Source organism: Oncorhynchus clarkii, chromosome 6 (genome assembly GCF_045791955.1).
Source record: "Oncorhynchus clarkii lewisi isolate Uvic-CL-2024 chromosome 6, UVic_Ocla_1.0, whole genome shotgun sequence".
NCBI classification, from domain to species: Eukaryota; Metazoa; Chordata; class Actinopteri; order Salmoniformes; family Salmonidae; genus Oncorhynchus; species Oncorhynchus clarkii.
In genome coordinates this window covers 16462971-16481043 of record NC_092152.1, presented here as the reverse complement: position 1 = coordinate 16481043, position 18073 = coordinate 16462971, and the positions used below count along the sequence as shown (strand labels likewise).

At 41.9% G+C, this 18073-nt stretch overlaps 1 protein-coding gene across 20 annotated transcripts in view; it reads left to right on the top strand.

The window, feature by feature from the left end:
- Window positions 1-1393: 1393 nt before the first annotated feature.
- Window positions 1394-18073, top strand: part of LOC139410663 (myocyte-specific enhancer factor 2C-like) — a 109332-nt gene continuing 92652 nt past the window's right edge. For 11 of the 20 annotated variants that reach the window (XM_071156049.1, XM_071156046.1, XM_071156048.1 and 8 more), the window contains exon 1: window positions 1434-1668. The gene's annotated coding sequence lies outside the window, so the exon portion shown is untranslated. Of the gene's footprint in view, window positions 1669-17686; window positions 18058-18073 lie in introns of those variants that run through there. The other 9 variants (XM_071156047.1, XM_071156045.1, XM_071156033.1 and 6 more) reach the window with 6 other exon arrangements.

The following is an 18073-nucleotide window of genomic DNA, read 5'->3' as shown; positions in this document are numbered from 1 at the left end:
ATTTCCCAAGCTTTAAACATCCCAAGGAGCACTGTGCAAGCGATAATATTGAAATGGAAGGAGTATCAGACCACTGCAAATCTACCAAGACCTGGCCGTACCTCTAAACTTTCACCTCATACAAGGAAAAGACTGATCAGAAATGCAGCCAAGAGGCCCATGATCACTCTGGATGAACTGCAGAGATCTACAGCTGAGGTGGGAGACTCTGTCCATAGGACAACAATCAGTCGTATATTGCACAAATCTGGCCTTTATGGAAGAGTGGCAAGAAGAAAGCCATTTCTTAAAGATATCCATAAAAAGTGTTGTTTAAAGTTTGCCACAAGCCACCTGGGAGACACACCAAACATGTGGAAGAAGATGCTCTGGTCAGATGAAACCAAAATTGAACTTTTTGGCAACAATGCAAAACGTTATGTTTGGCGTAAAAGCAACACAGCTCATCAACCTGAACACACCATCCTCACTGTCAAACATGGTGGTGGCAGCATCATGGTTTGGGCCTGCTTTTCTTCAGCAGGGACAGGGAAGATGGTTAAAATTGATGGGAAGATGGATGGAGCCAAATACAGGACCATTCTGGAAGAAAACCTGATGGAGTCTGCAAAAGACCTGAGACTGGGACGAAGATTTGTCTTCCAACAAGACAATGATCCAAAACATAAAGCGAAATCTACAATGGAATGGTTCAAAAATAAACATATCCAGGTGTTAGAATGGCCAAGTCAAAGTCCAGACCTGAATCCAATCGAGAATCTGTGGAAAGAACTGAAAACTGCTGTTCACAAATGCTCTCCATCCAACCTCACTGAGCTCGAGCTGTTTTGCAAGGAGGAATGGGAAAAAATTTCAGTCTCTCGATGTGCAAAACTGATAGAGACATACCCCAAGAGACTTACAGCTGTAATCGCAGCAAAAGGTGGCGCTACAAAGTATTAACTTAAGGGGGCTGAATAATTTTGCACGCCCAATTTTTCAGTTTTTGATTTGTTAAAAAAGTTTGAAATATCCAATAAATGTCGTTCCACTTCATGATTGTGTCCCACTTGTTGTTGATTCTTCACAAAAAAATACAGTTTTATATCTTTATGTTTGAAGCCTGAAATGTGGCAAAAGGTTGCAAAGTTCAAGGGGGCCGAATACTTTCGCAAGGCACCGTATTTGTTTTATAATGGTGTCTTTTCATCATGCAAGTTTAAATGAAAGCAGGACGTGGGGTGTTGTTAAATGTGAGGGATGAAGGGGTATTTCTTTGCTCCTTCGTGGATGGTAACATTCTTTTGGGGGCAATAATCCAGGGTACATATGCCACCGCTGACAAAGTCCCTGTTCCCTCAGCAGGCTAAATATACTCAGGAGTGACTGGGGCAGGTGGATCGGGGGGAGGGGGACGTGGGGTGGGGGGTTTGGGGAGAACAAGTCTTGTGTTCAGTGTGGAGAGAGATCAGGGGCAAAACAGAACCCAAAACAGGGGTTTATATTCAAAGCCAGCTGGTCTGGCTTTTATACATGCAGGACATTTTTTGTTTTACAGTGAACTTTTACTCTTCTTTTACACTTATCTCTAACTATATATATTATCTTTACCTGTGACTGTTTGATTGAGCTGTCCCTCAGCTGGTCCTGTAGGGTGGTACTTCCTGGAGAAGCAAAGATACGGTACGGGTGAGTTTACAGAGCACACCCTTAGCTTCCCCTTCTACTTTCCATGGTGTACTATGACTTTCTGCTAGATGAAAAATCTGGTTCTGGCAGGGGCACTCTTTTTGCCATAGAGTGGATGTTGACCAGCCATAAATCTGTTAAACAACAAACTATATTGTAATATAGTATTGGCATTAGTGTTAGTAAATTATTTATATTGACTTGTGTAGCCTATATTGAAAAGTGAAACCGTAACTTTGTCGTGTACGAACAATAAAAATACATCTGGATCTGCAATCAAACCCATTCGGGCAGAGAATGGACGCTAGGATCTTTTACCTCAGGTACAGTACTTACAGTTAGTGCGTGACAGAGAACCAAGATGATGGAAAAGCTTAACGGTTGAGCTATGCTGAAGTTGGAGATCGGGCAGTCACAAACATCTGTTGCCAATCACTTCTGTACCAGTGATTGGCCCATGGAGGATCCTGTACTGTAGCTACATAGGTTGGAGTTTTACATGTATACCTTTTAATTTCTCCAAGCCATGACAAATGGTTTGACTCCCTAGAGTAACTTAATACTGTCTTGTATTTTTTGTTTGAATTCGTCACAGTCAGTTTGGGTTATTGGTCTTCCTAAGGTTAATTGCTAAGAACACCTCGTTGCGTAATCTGAAATCATCTGTGAGTGAAAAGTGTATGGCTTCAACATGCTGTTTGCCTTAGAAATAGCTTACCCCGCAAGGCAGCCACCTAAGTGGCTGCTGCAGACTTCAATATCAATTTGTATCACACAAAGGCCAACACTTAAATAAGACATTTCTCGCTAAGCAGTGAAACAAAGAGGAAATTTGTCATATTACACCAACTGAAGGGAGTTGATATTGAACTAACTGCCTCTCTGGAGGCAGGGGAAGAAAAATGTACTAAATAGCAGGAAAATGTCCTAAAACAACACCAAAGAATTCCAACCCAAACAAAAGTTGAGATTGATTTTTATGGATGCTGAAAGGCTTCGTTTAACTTTTTCTTCTGACATTTGATTCAAGGAATTTTAGTAACCTGTTTGAGTACTGTTGTTGATGGCCCATCAGCAGGCAATTAAGTAGCAGTGATAGCTATTATTAAAATGTACTAAAAACCATAATAATAATAATTTAAATGTTATTATAAGATAAATAAATTATACATAGTATTAATTTATATCACCACTATGTGATATGCCATATCAAACAACACATTGAGACACAATTACTGCAAATTAATCCATGCAATAAATGTGTATATACTTTACCATGTCTACATCTCCCGTCAAAATGCTTAGGTTTTCCATTTGAAATCCTGGGTGTCTGGGGATATTCTCTGTAGCTTTGGTTCTGTGTCACCTTGTTAGGTTCAACAAAGTGAGCCATTACTTTCCTTCCTCTTAATATCAACCCTGAAGAGAGGGGACCTTAGAAGCATTGACCCAGTAAAAACCTCTCTTCACTTACAAACTTTTTCGCCGCAACAGTCCAGCGCTTTGATGGGAAATGGAGTTGAGGAAAGTCATTGTTTTTCCTCTCTTATCCAGGCCTCTCTATCCCTTTGAACTTCCAACCACCACCCCCATCCTGTTGCTTCGCCATCACCCTGTATCGTTGTACTGTTGCCTGTACGATATTACTTTGATGTATGTGCCCATCCTTCTGAGCTTCTCAGTCTTGATACACTCCAAATTGACCTTCAATCAGTTAGTAATGTTAACGACAACTTATGCTTAGTGTGGGGTTGATAGCACTCTTGACATTTGCAGCACAGAGAGAACCCCAGGAATGTTTAAGGCTTTGTTTGTATCTAAACTTAGCTTCCTTGATTGCAGAGATTACGCTTGTGAACACATAATACGCTTAATGTTATGAGTCTGGTGCAATTGATATGTTCGTTTGGATTTACACTAAGCCTTACGGAGAAATAGATTGCGGCGAAAGCAAAGTGGTACATAGGCGTCCATTGCTACTGATTTGTTTTAATTGCTCTTGGCGTATGGCTTTGCAGTAGTGGTCGTGGTAATGCTGCCTATTGGTGCTCCAGACGCCGTGATCTTCCGTAACGGAAGAGCCATACATTTCACATTTAAAACAAATGATCACTGAACCAAGACGTATTACACACATGGAAGTAGTTTCATCGTGACGGCACTGAAAGGACAAGTACCTTCGTTCCACTGTAATTTCTTGCAGTAATGGGGCGGTAGTTTTCCTTTGTCTTCTATTTGCTTTATTACACCATTTCAAATCTCCACGTTCCAGCCGCAGTCCGGCCTCATTTAGGAGAAATCCCTTTCCAGTCTGAGTCTACCGCCCTGAGCAGTGTCGTTGCCTGTACAGTACACCACACCACATGGTTTCTCTGCCGCTAGAGTGCCTGTGCACTAGAGTTGCCTAAATCTACAAAACATGAGTGGTGCTCGCTAGGCCGCGAAGCAGCAAGCCTTTTGATCTGCAGCTAATCTCAGTGGCCTGCCTCTCATCTGATGGCGTCTGAAAAAGAATAAGTCGGATTGATGCTGGAGGCACGGAGAGGTTTAGACGCCGCCTCGCGTCTGCCACACTCCGCTCCGCCGCGTGCCTTCCTTCACCGGGGGTCGCTGGGCCTACTGTGTCATGTCAGGTCTGCGTTTCACATTAACACACATCAACATCCATTGGCATAGCTTGACAGCTAGATGTTATCAAAGGCAGTTGCTGTATGGCAAGGTTCCCCAACTGACTGTAAAAACACCAGGAAATCAGCTCCAAGTGATTTTAAGTTTGGAAATCTGTTCCCAAGTATGCCAACACGTACTAGAGAGACACGTGATCATCTACAAATCTAAGCAAGGTTTGAAATTACTATGTTTTAGACAAACATTATATCTGTTTGGACTTCTTACGGTCAATTTGCAGTCTACCAATTATTTGTAGTTATGTTCCGGCTCCCTGACCACAGCTGAATCTAGATGACAGTCCCTGCTGTATGGTGTAGGAGATGTGTACTGCATAGTTTTACTGAGTGGTGTTTAGTAGTGTTGAGAGAAATGTTTAGTAGTGTTGAGAGTTTTGAGTAGTGTTTAGAGGGATGTTTAGTAGTGTTGAGAGTTTAGAGTAGCGTTTAGATGTCACGACTTCCGCCGAAGTCGGTCCCTCTCCTTGTTCAGGCGGCGTTCGGCGGGCGACGTCACCGGCTTTCTAGCCACCGCCGATCCACTTTTCATTTTCCATTTGTTCTGTCTTTGTCTTATCACACCTGGCTTCACTCAATCAGTTACTTGTTTATTATTCAACCCTCTGTTCCCCATGTTGTATTTGTGAGTGATTGTTTATTGTATTTTCGGTCCATCATTGTGTGCTCGTGAATTTTGTAATTTTGAGTAAAAGTAGGTTGATTACTCATACTTGCTGTCCTGCGCCTGACTCTCTACACCAGCTACACACAAGACCCTTACATTAGAGGGATGTTTAGTAGTGTTGCGAGTTCAGAGTAATGTTTAGATGGATGTTTAGTAGTCAGGAGAATAGCTGGAGGCCACAGCTGCTGTAAGGACATGTGCTGTGTAATGGTTGCCATAGGAATAAGAAACAGTGATCATATCTATTCTTCCTTCCCCGGATCTCATGCCCTCACTTTAGACTCCAACCTCACTGACGAACGACAAACTGTGACACCTAAAGCTGATGGTTTTACAAGCCATGCAGGTCTCCAAAAGGCCCAAAGCCTGGCATATGGACTGACCCTGTTTATAATGTTTTAATTTCACCTTTATTTAACCAGGTAAGCTAGTTGAGAACAAGTTCTCATTTACAACTGCGACCTGGCCAAGATAAAGCATAGCAGTGTGAACAGACAGCAACACAGAGTTACACATGGAGTAAACAATAAACAAGTCAATAACACAGTAGAAAAAAGAGTCTATAATCATTGTGTGCAAAAGGCATGAGGAGGTAGACGAATAATTACAATTTAGCAGATTAACACTGGAGTGATAAATGATCAGATGGTCATGTGCAGGTAGAGATACTGGTGTGCAAAAGAGCAGAAAAGTAAATAAATAAAAACAGTATGGGAATGAGGTAGGTAAATTGGGTGGGCTATTTACCAATGGACTATGTACAGCTGCAGCGATTGGTTAGCTGCTTAGATAGCAGATGTTTAAAGTTGGTGAGGGAGATAAAAGTCTCCAAGCTTCAGCGATTTTTGCAATTCGTTCCAGTCACAGGCAGCAGAGAACTGGAAGGAAAGGCGGCCAAATGAGGTGTTGGCTTTAGGGATGATCAGTGAGATACACCTGCTGGAGCGCGTGCTACGGATGGGTGTTGCCATCGTGACCAGTGAACCCTAGATCAGCCATGGCACGGTGTTGATAGGTCCTGGGGTTTGGGCTGAACAAAACCAATGGGACCTACGACATTCTTGTCACTCCAGTGGCCTGGACTTTCAGTTCCCGTTTGAATCATTTATGATTGGCTCTGATTGGCTTTCTTTACACCCTGTAGCGTGCAAAGAGCAGTATGGCAGTATCACTACAGAGCCTCACTCACACACAACCTGCTCTGTACACCCCCTCTAACCTGTACACCAACTAACATCTACACCCCGATCCTATCAGACTCTTCTGTTACATCCCTGTTCTAATGCACTGTGTGTCTGTGTGTCTCTGTGTGTGTGTGTGTGTGTGTGTGTGTGTGTGTGTGTGTGTGTGTGTGTGTGTGTGTGTGTGTGTGTGTGTGTGTGTGTGTGTGTGTGTGTGTGCATCATGCCTAATTGCATGCATACTTCAGGGCAAAATATATCTCCAGAAAGCTCTAGAATTAATTCTGAAGATGGTAGAGCGCATTCAGACTGGGTAGACTTCTTGTATATGCTGTATAATTTCAGCTAAACCGACAAATGATATCAAATTTCTATAATTTTATGTCAAACACTTAAATGTGATATAGCCTACGGCAGTAGGATTTACAGTGTGTTAACAATGGCAGTGTTCTAACTTAGTGGTTCCTGTACCACCAACTGTATTTTGTTCTGCCCAGAGTACCCCTGAAGTACCCCCTCATGTGCATTTATCCAGTAAGCCTATGGTTTCATGAGTCTTCTCAAGTACCCATGGTGGATAGGCTAAGAACCCCCTTTGGATAGGCTAAGAACTAACTGTGGATAGGCTAAGAACTAACTGTGGATAGGCTAAGAACTAACTGTGGATAGGCTAAGAACTAACTGTGGATAGGCTAAGAACCCCTTGTGGGTAGACTAAGAACCCCCTGTGGATAGGCTAAGAACCCCTGTGGATAGACTAAGAACCCCCTGTGGATAGACTAAGAACCCCCTGTGGGTAGACTAAGAACCCCCTGTGGATAGGCTAAGAACCCCTGTGGATAGACTAAGAACCCCTGTGGATAGACTAAGAACCCCCTGTGGATAGGCTAAGAACCCGTGTGGATAGATTAAGAACCCCCTGTGGGTAGACTAAGAACCCCCTGTGGATAGACTAAGAACCCCTGTGGATAGACCAAGAACCCATGTGGATAGACTAAGAACCCCTGTGGATAGGCTAAGAACCCCCTGTGGGTAGACTAAGAACCCCCTGTGGATAGGCTAAGAACCCCCTGTGGGTTGACTAAGAACCCCCTGTGGATAGACTAAGAACCCCCTGTGGATAGGCTAAGAACCCCCTGTGGGTAGACTAAGAACCCCCTGTGGATAGGCTAAGAACCCATGTGGATAGACTAAGAACCCCCTGTGGGTTGACTAAGAACCCCCTGTGGATAGACTAAGAACCCCCTGTGGATAGGCTAAGAACCCCCTGTGGGTAGACTAAGAACCCCCTGTGGATAGGCTAAGAACCCATGTGGATAGACTAAGAACCCCTGTGGATAGGCTAAGAACCCCCTGTGGGTAGACTAAGAACCCCCTGTGGATAGGCTAAGAACCCCCTGTGGGTTGACTAAGAACCCCCTGTGGATAGACTAAGAACCCCCTGTGGATAGGCTAAGAACCCATGTGGATAGACTAAGAACCCCTGTGGATAGGCTAAGAACCCCCTGTGGGTAGACTAAGAACCCCCTGTGGATAGGCTAAGAACCCATGTGGATAGACTAAGAACCCCCTGTGGATAGACTAAGAACCCCCTGTGGATAGGCTAAGAACCCCCTGTGGGTAGACTAAGAACCCCCTGTGGATAGGCTAAGAACCCATGTGGATAGACTAAGAACCCCCTGGAAGTTCTAGTAGCCTTGGTTGGAACCACTGCTCTACCTTGATCATGTGAATATTCACATTATAACTATGACTGCTGAAATGTCAGATCACGTGTGTGATCTTTCCACTGCTACGGGGTAACACACAACATCTGTCAGGCATAGCTTCTGCTCAGCCTCAGGAAACACCGGTTGGCACCATTCGACTGGAAACCAAAAAAAATCTACATTGGCATCCCCACTTTACAGGCTCCTGAAGAAAGGAGGGCTGAAACAATGAAATAACTGTGCCAGTTTCTGAGCAGTTAGGAGTGAATTACTTGTCAGCTATTCAATTGGAGGAAAAATCATTAGCGAGTGAGAGGCACTTCTTTTTTCTCACATGAAGTAATCTGGAGACAAAGGGAACTTTGAGTGAAATACTGAAATATACAGTGAAACCATGTCAGTCACGCATTCTCCGCAGGGAAGAAAAGAGGACTTTAGGAAGCAGTGATGACTGTCCCTGACAGCATTTGTGATTTTAGCAGCCTAAGACATTGGACATAAAGGTGGCTATATCAAATTGAATTTGATGTGAATATTAAAACTATGCATGTATTGATGAAATATTCAGCTTTTAATGAGGCTGTGTGATGCTATTTGAATTATCATCTACAAAGGAAGTAATTCGTAATATTTTACAATCCATTGAAACAAAAATGGAGCAATGACATGCATACCTTTCATTAACAAGGAAACATTATGTGAACAGTTTGGGGTAAAATTATTTGTGGCTCATTGTTAGATAGCTGAACGATGAGTTCTCATCAGTTTCACTGTGCAATGCAACTCACAGCTCATTTTGCTTTACCAGTTGAATAAGCTTTGAAAAGGCTCTACAGCTCCCCTATAGGCAGCACTCATAGTTGCATAACACATACATTACATTGGTCTCCAGACCACATGGAGGGTACAACAATACTTCACACTTTCAACATCAAACACTGGGAATCTCACATGATTATCTCATCATTATTTTAATAATGAATCAATGTATCTATATAATCACCAGCCAAGTCTCATATGGCATATGTTCAGTAGTAGACAGTATGGTTTTACAGAGCGGGGTAGGTGGTGGTTATCTCAAAGTGAAGACCCAACGTGTCCCTAATGGTGGCCTCCGCTTTCAGTACGAATAGCAGTAGTTCAGCCAGTGAATACAGTTACACGACCATGGGCCTTTTCCTGTGGGGTAACAGGAGTGTCAGGCAGAACAAAGGGAGAGCTTGTCAAACTGCCAGCCTGCTCTCATAGACTAGACGTAGCATAGTAAATGTAAATCTGGGAATCCAAATTAACATAATATGTTACATTTAGTATGGTTACATAAGACAGAAGGTACCTAATGGCAAAAACTAAAATAGTGTAGTTGGTTGGGGTGGATGGATGGATATCGCAAATGTCTAGAAACCCAAAGGTTGCGTATTCGAATCTCATCAAGGACAACTTTAGCATTGTAGATAATTAGCAACTTTGCATTTACTTGCTACTTTGCAACTACTTAGCATGTTAGCCAACCCTTCCCCTATCCTCTAACCTTAACCTTATCTCTAACCTTCACCCTAATCTTAACCCCTAACCCTAACCCCTAGCCTAGCTAACGTTAGCCACCTAGCTAAAGTTTGCATTAGCCACCTAGCGACCTAGCTAACGTTGGCCACAACAAATTGGAATTCGTACCATATCATACAGCAAATTCATAAGGTATTGTACATATTACAATCCGTAACATATTGTACGTATTACAATTTCAACAATATCATACAAATTATAATTTGTAACAAATCACAGGAAATGTTATTTATTATTGTTATTTTTTATTTATTTCACCTTTATTTAACAAGGTAGGCTAGTTGAGAACAAGTTCTAATTTACAACTGTGACCTGGCCAAGATAAAGCAAAGCAGTGCGACACATAGAACAACACAGTTCCACATGGAAAAAACAAGCATACAGTCAATAACACAATAGGAAAAAAATGATGTCTATATACAGTGTGTGCAAATGGCGTGAGGAGATAGGATGATGGACGTCTACAAATTAATACGTACCTAACTAAACTTAACATATCATACTAATTGTTACGTCTACCCTTGAGTCCAAGTTGGTACTACTTGTGCCTCATCCATAATGGATCAAAGGTGTAGAGTTCGGACACTGTTTGAACAACACAACATGCAAATTACCAGAATTGTCTCTCACTTGGCAAAGCTCTATAGCGATTTCACCATTGCTTCACCATGCAGTCATCAAGCAAAAGGCGTGGGAATAGTTCCAGGCAAAATATCATAGTCAGTGGGTTATATGCAATTAACTAGATCTCGAAAAAACGTTTAGTATTGAAAAGTACAATTGTGAACATATTATAGTCAGTAGATTATATGACATTAAAGAAACCAAAAAAAACTTTAGTATCGAGAAGTTCAATTGTGAACATGTTACCACTGCATATGCATTACATCTTGGCATTGTAGCGTTGGGCATTCACAAAATGTAATTAGACAGGGCTTGCTCAGAAAAGCGCCTCTAGCTAAATTAAAGCTCTTTTGGACTTTATGGGGAAAATAAAATAACATACTGCCATAATGAATAGTGAAAAGACTGGCTCTCTGCATTGTATGGAGGGAACATTTTCCATGGCTCTTGAGCCACTGCTAGTGGGGGGAATAGTGAGGGGATCGGACCGTAAAAGAAAGATAGCCCTGTTCGTTGATCCCTGTAATGGCCTGTAGGTCTGGGGGTTAAACAGTACAGTATAATCGCCATGTGTCTCCGGCTAACAAATCAAATCAGTCCCCCCAAAAATGGTCACATGCGCCAAATACAACAATACTTACTTACAAGCCCATAACCAACTATGCAGTTTTAATACAAGTAAGAGTTAAGAAAAATATTTACTAAATAAACTAAAGTAAAAAATAAAAGAACAACAATAAAATTAGAGTAACGAGGCTACAGTACATACAGGGGTACCGGTAATACGCTGTTTTCATGGGTGAATTCAATGGCTCAGGCCAGAGAGGGTGACTAGAACACTACTAGGCCATGCTAGATCATTATTATACCATATTTTCAGACTCTCAACCTGGGAGTCTAATTTGATTGTGTACGGAAATATATTGAGATATTAAACACAATTGTCTCGCTTGTATCTATGGTTTCAAACATAAGGATGTATGGCATTGGTTAATTAAAAAGTGTCTTTCTCACCGTTGATCTTCTAATTATACTGAACAGTGGTATCCTTCTACAACTGTAATTACTAATGATATTGCCTTCAGAGTTTCATTATGTGCTTTATTATTAAGGCAGACAAAATGATATGTAATGTAATGCTTTGGATCACTTAGACAAACAGTGCAGCAGAGAAGGGAATGGAATGGTCCTATACCTTTGTCTCTGATTATTCTCCTGTGGACTGTGTAGTGATTATTGTAATGGTGTAGTGAGTATTGTGATGGTGTAGTGAGTATTGTGATGGTGTAGTGAGTATTGTGCTGGTGTAGTGAGTATTATGATGGCGTAGTGATTATTGTGATGGTGCAGAGAGTATTGTGATGGTGCAGTGAGTATTGTGATGGTGTAGTGATTATTGTGATGGCGTAGTGAGTATTGTGACAGTGTAGTGAGTATTGTGATGGCGTAGTGAGTATTGTGATGGCGTAGTGAGTATTGTGATGGTGTAGTGAGTATTGTGATGGTGTAGTGAGTATTTTGATGGTGTAGCGAGTAGTATGATGGTGAAGTGAGTATTATGATGGTGTAGTGAGTATTGTGATGGTGTAGTGAGTATTATGATTGTGTAGTGAGTATTGTGATGGTGTAGTGAGTATTTTGATGGTGTAGTGAGTATTATGATGGTGAAGTGAGTATTATGATGGTGTAGTGAGTATTGTGATGGTGTAGTGAGTATTATGATTGTGTAGTGAGTATTGTGATGGTGTAGTGAGTATCGTGATGGTGTAGCGAGTATTATGATGGTGAAGTGAGTATTATGATGGTGTAGTGAGTATTGTGATGGTGTAGTGAGTATTGTGATGGTGTAGTGAGTATTATGATGATGTAGCGAGTATTGTGATGGTGTATCGAGTATTGTGATGGTGTAGTGAGTATTATGATTGTGTAGTGAGTATTGTTATGGTGTAGTGAGTATCGTGATGATGTAGCGAGTATTATGATGATGTGCGAGTATTGTGATGGTGTATCGAGTATTGTGATGGTGTAGTGAGTATTGTGATGGTGTAGTGAGTATTGTGAAGGTGTATCTTCCAAGAGATCAAAAGCCAGGACAAATGGTAGACTGATCTAGAGATTGGGGATGACACACACACACGTGTGCAGACACACACACGCATGCGGACACACGCCTGCGGACATTCACACACACACATCACACACATTCCCACGATCTATAGCCTTGTGGAAACTGTGTGGAGTTGGCCTTTAGTTCTCTACAAACTCCCTCTGATGTGTTTGGTCGTCTCATCATGTAAAATCAAGCCAATGTCAAAACAACACCTGTCTCTCTCCAATAGGAGACAGAGAAAAACTGTCACACACCAAAAACTGGAAGCCTGTTCAGACAGAGCAGCACCACTTCAAATATGTCACTGCAGCGCTAGCTAATTCTCTGGAGTGGGACTGAGTGCTTCACAACATTATCAACTGTGACAGGCAGATTGTGTTTTCACGTGAGCATGATCGACAACAGATTACACACGGCCTGGGCTGCTCCTGTTGGCCCAAGAAATGTGTTGGTGTTTATCTCACTCTTATGAAAGGCAGACTGGCTACTTTGCTTCTTCCAGTTACACACACACACACACACACACACACACACACACACACACACACACACACACACACACACACACACACACACACACACACACACACACATATATTTAGGCAGCCCAATTATGTGTGTGACACATGCTCTGAAGTCAGTGCCAGGGAAGGCTTCAGAAACAATCTGAGCCAGATCAAAATCACTAACCACACTTTGTGTGTTTGACTCACATCCAGTCGCCATTTTCCTCTTCTCCTCTATGCACAATGCATGCCAAACCTCATGAAATTGCATTTGCCCAAAAGCCTACCGTCTGTGTACACATGGTGACATATTTCAAATTGTATAATCATTCTGGCAAACAGTGCGTTTTATTCATGGAACTTTGAAGCGGCTGTCAATTCCCCTAAAGTGCTAAACATGTTCAGGTCGGGATCTCTCATAACTGGGAGAGACAGGGGGAGGGAAGCCTCAATAAAGTATGTCAGGAGGGGACAGTGGGCTCCAGGGGTGTGCTAAATGTAGTTTCATTGGAAATATATACACACTTAACACTAAACTAGACAAATCTCGGGTCAAGTTAAAAGTAAAGGAACGCGGTATATTATGCTCTCTGACCCTTTCTGAAATTAGATGACATGTCCCATCACTGTAGGAATTAGATTTACTCAAATATGGTTAGCTGATTAACGGACAACACTCAACATTCCAGTGGGTGGTAAAATACATCATATGCATCGTGAACAAAATGATTTGGAGACAAGATGTACTTTGACTATAAAACAACGTTTTGAACACTATTTTTAAACAAATCAAAACGGAACTAAAAAGACTATTAGGCAAAAACCTCCATGGACACTATTACATCTGTAAACCACGCAATAATGAAGCCATGTATTGGTGTGAAAGCTGAATTGTAGTTACAATATATTATGACTGATACATGTGGAAAACTTAAATAAAGCTTATTTTAAACCAAAAAAAATATAGATTAAAGGGGGTGTGGGGTTGCTATCAGCGTGCCAGATGAATTTATTTTATTTTTTTATTTTATTTTACCTTTATTTAACCAGGTAGGCTAGTTGAGAACAGGTTCTCATTTACAACTGCGACCTGGCCAAGATAAAGCATAGCAGTGTGAACAGACAGCAACACAGAGTTACACATGGAGTAAACAATAAACAAGACAATAACACAGTAGAAAAAAGAAAAAAAAAGTTTTAAAAAATAGTCTATAATCATTGTGTGCAAAAGGCATGAGGAGGTAGGCGAATAATTACAATTTAGCAGATTAACACTGGAGTGATAAATGATCAGATGGTCATGTGCAGGTAGAGATACTGGTGTGCAAAAGAGCAGAAAAGTAAATAAATAAAAACAGTATGGGGATGAGGTAGGTATATTGGGTGGGCTATTTACCGATGGCCTATGTACAGCTGCAGCGATCGGTTAGCTGCTCAGATAGCAGATGTTTAAAGTTGGTGAGGGAGATAAAAGTCTCCAACTTCATCGATTTTTGCAATTCGTTCCAGTCACAGGCAGCAGAGAACTGGAAGGAAAGGCGGCCAAATGAGGTGTTGGCTTTAGGGATGATCAGTGAGATACATCTGCTGGAGCATGTGCTACGGGTGGGTGTTGCCATTGTGACCAGTGAACTGAGATAAGGCGGAGCTTTACCTAGCATGGACTTGTAGATGACCTGGAGCCAGTGGGTCTGGCGACGAATATGTAGCGAGGGCCAGCCGACTAGAGCATACAGGTCGCAGTGGTGGGTGGTATAAGGTGCTTTAGTAACAAAGCGGATGGCACTGTGATAAACTGCATCCAGTTTGCTGAGTAGAGTATTGGAAGCCATTTTGACTATCCTACCGAAGTCGAGGATCGGTAGGATAGTCAGTTTTACTAGGGTAAGTTTGGCGGCGTGAGTGAAGGAGGCTTTGTTTCGAAATAGAAAGCCGATTCTAGATTTGATTTTGGATTGGAGATGTTTGATATGAGTCTGGAAGGAGAGTTTACAGTTTAGCCAGACACCTAGGTACATTTAAAGATGTTCACATGTGAATGCGTCAGACCAGTTTAGGATACTAAGTGTCACGCCCTGACCTTAGAGTGCCTTTTATTCTCTCATTTGGTTAGGTCAGGGTGTGACTAGGGTGGGTACTCTAGTTTTTTTATTTCTATGTTGGCCTGGTATGGTTCCCAATCAGAGGCAGCTGTCTATCGTTGTCTCTGATTAGGGATCATATTTAGGCAGTCTTTTCCTACTGGGTTTTTGTGGGATCTTGTTTTTGTATTGTAGCCTTTATGCACTACAAAGCTGCACGTTAGTTTTGTTACTCTTTATTGTTTTGTTGCTGGTTCACATTAAATAACATGATGGATGCCTTCCACGCTGCACCTTGGTCCAATCCTTCCAACAACGATTGTTACACTAAGTCAATCTATTTACAAGAAAACTGAGCATAAGACTACAAGGAGAATGTGAGATGAGCAGATGTATCAATGTCCTAAAATTGCTGTCCACAGAAAAACAGGGTGGCACAACAATGTCTGCAGATGTGTAACATTTAGTTGGTGTGGCCACAAGACAAAACAGACTTAGTCAGATATGCTGACCCGATCAGTCTCACTCCAATCTCTAATGGAGTCAGTAATTAAATCCCTCTCTAAAGTTATCCAATGTAAATAATATGATCATGATACTACTTAATAGCACATTACAATGTGTCTGCCCATGATGCGTAGCACTGACAGTGCTTATGACTATTTTAGAACTATTTTCATATTGTCCAAAAACCATACGCTGTGTGGCCAAGGTGCCTGTATAAGCCAGCAGATGGGGAAAACCCTCATTCCATCTAATTTGCAACACCATCGAATAAGTTCAGTCATTTCAGTGTGTTGATGCAATAACTCCCTTTTCCATAGACTCCTCCCTCTAGATCCTGGCCACTTCAGGACACCTATCATACCTTCAATATTATATTTTCATCTCTCACATACTCTTATATAAGTGACTAGTTTAACAAGCATTTACCAAGTCTGATTGCCTTACTCTGATCTCTCCAGGTGCCAAACGACCGAAGACAACCTCAAAACACAGACACCCACCAGGACATTTCTGATGAATCACTGAGAGACCACACACACACACACACACACACACACACACACACACACACACACACACACACACACACACACACACACACACACACACACACACACACACACACACACACACACACACGCACACACACACACACACACACACACCCCACAGAGAGGGCACTGAGGCTGATGTCTGGAAAGTGGTGGGTACAAGCTCCTTTAAACTGTGCAGTCTGTCACTCCATAGCAACACATAATAAACTGTACGTCACTCCATAGCAACCCATAATAAACTGTACACTCTGTCACTCCATAGAAAGCCATAATAAACTGTACAGTCTGTCACTCCATAACAACCCATTATAAACTGTACAGTCTGTCACTCAATAGCAACCCATAATAAACTGTATAGTCTGTCACTCCATAGGAACCCATTATAAACTGTGCAGTCTGTCACTCCATAGCAACCCATTATAAACTGTACAGTCTGTCACTCCATAGCAACCCATAACACACGTCACAGTAAAGATACTCGGCAGCACACCGTGAGTAAAGCTCCACAAATCATCTCAGGACTAAGATTCCTCTATCCTATGTCATTCACCTACAAAGTTGTGTTAAAGTTACTATGTGACCTTTGTCATGTGTGGGGGTCACTTAGTGTTTTAGCATGCTGAGCTCCATGGCCTACCCTTGATAACTGTCATGATGTACGATGGGCCTCCTATGTCTAATAGCCTCTAGCCTATCGATTGTTCTAGTGTTCATCCAGAGGAAATTCAATTAAAGATTAAAGGGTCACGTGACGTGAAGGTGGTATCCTGAGTAATCGGACACCAAAGGTTTCAGTTACAGACCCTAGTGTCCGCCCGTCAAGCAGATTAGCCAGCTTGATTTATTTATTAACTGATTTCATGTTCCTCTTTTTTTCTCAGACTTGCCTTGTACAGTACTGAGGTGACAGGCCCGCCCAGCAGATAAAGGGTTAAAATAATGCTAAGCTATTCTACAGCCAGGTAGACTTTTGACACAAAGGCCAAATATTTGTTACTAGGGGAAATTAAGAGGACCATTTTTTAAGCAACTATTCTAGAATGTTGAAGCTGAGATGCATGATGTGAATATATCAGAACTGTGGTATTACCGAACCTATCTGAGGTCCATCTCACAAACCATTTTGGCTCCTTTGTCTTGTCTGAAGAGGCATACTTGCTGTTCCAATTGTTATCTTCACACTAATTGAGTGGATGATTTGAGATCATTTGGTTGGGGGATAACCCTTGCTAATTTGCTCATGCTTACTGTCTGTGTCAGGCCTTATCTTGGGAGATAACTGGAGCATGGAGAATGATTGACAGGTGCAGAACAACTGTAGATGAACGTTACATTTTCTCACAGAAACATTTACTTATGCAAATATCTGAATGTTTTTAGAAATCGTCCTGTGACAAAAATGAAACAATGTATTATTATTATTATTATTACTATAATTGTACCTGTTTAGTCCATAGGCTATGCTGCATCCGATCAAAGACAATATTACAGTCAACTGGGCCTACATATTTAACGCTTAATTAATGACAGTGTGTAATGTTAATAGAATCAATTACAAGGACAACAACCACAACAGTTTGGCCACATTAATTTCATTAGGTGGGCCAGCTGTACAAGTTAAAAGTACACCCTCCACGGTTATTTATTTAAAGCACATAGCCGCCATAATCATACTCTCTGACAGTCCTTTCACAGTGCTTAATTGTCCGTCCACTTTATCAGGTTTGTGATAATAATGCATTAGTGCTAAGCCTCTCTCATCAAAGTAGTTGAGAAATGTGAGCCCGCCCCCTTTCAGGAGTAAAACCTAATATTTCTCTGCGCTGGGAGAGGGTGAGGGAGAGACTCGGCCAGGATTGTGGGAGCGAAGAGAAACAGCCCTCACAACATCATCAGCTACAGACGTCCACGGCTTCAACCGTCCCTTCTTTTCGCCGACACATCACTGGAGACCAAGCAACCATCCTCACTGTCCTCAAAGACACAGTCAGACGAGAGAGTGGCTAGTTTTTGATATGATTTCATAGTGCCGTTCTTTTTTGAGTTGCGTTGCTACCAGTGCTGGATTTAAGTGCGTCTTTGCGAAGTCCATCCCGGGCACCCAACGGCTTCCTGTACGCTCTGTCATTCGGCCGGACGACACAACCGGAGACTGCCTGTGGTATCTCGCACTTACCGGACAGATTTCATGCATAATAAAGTGAGTAACGTGCTCC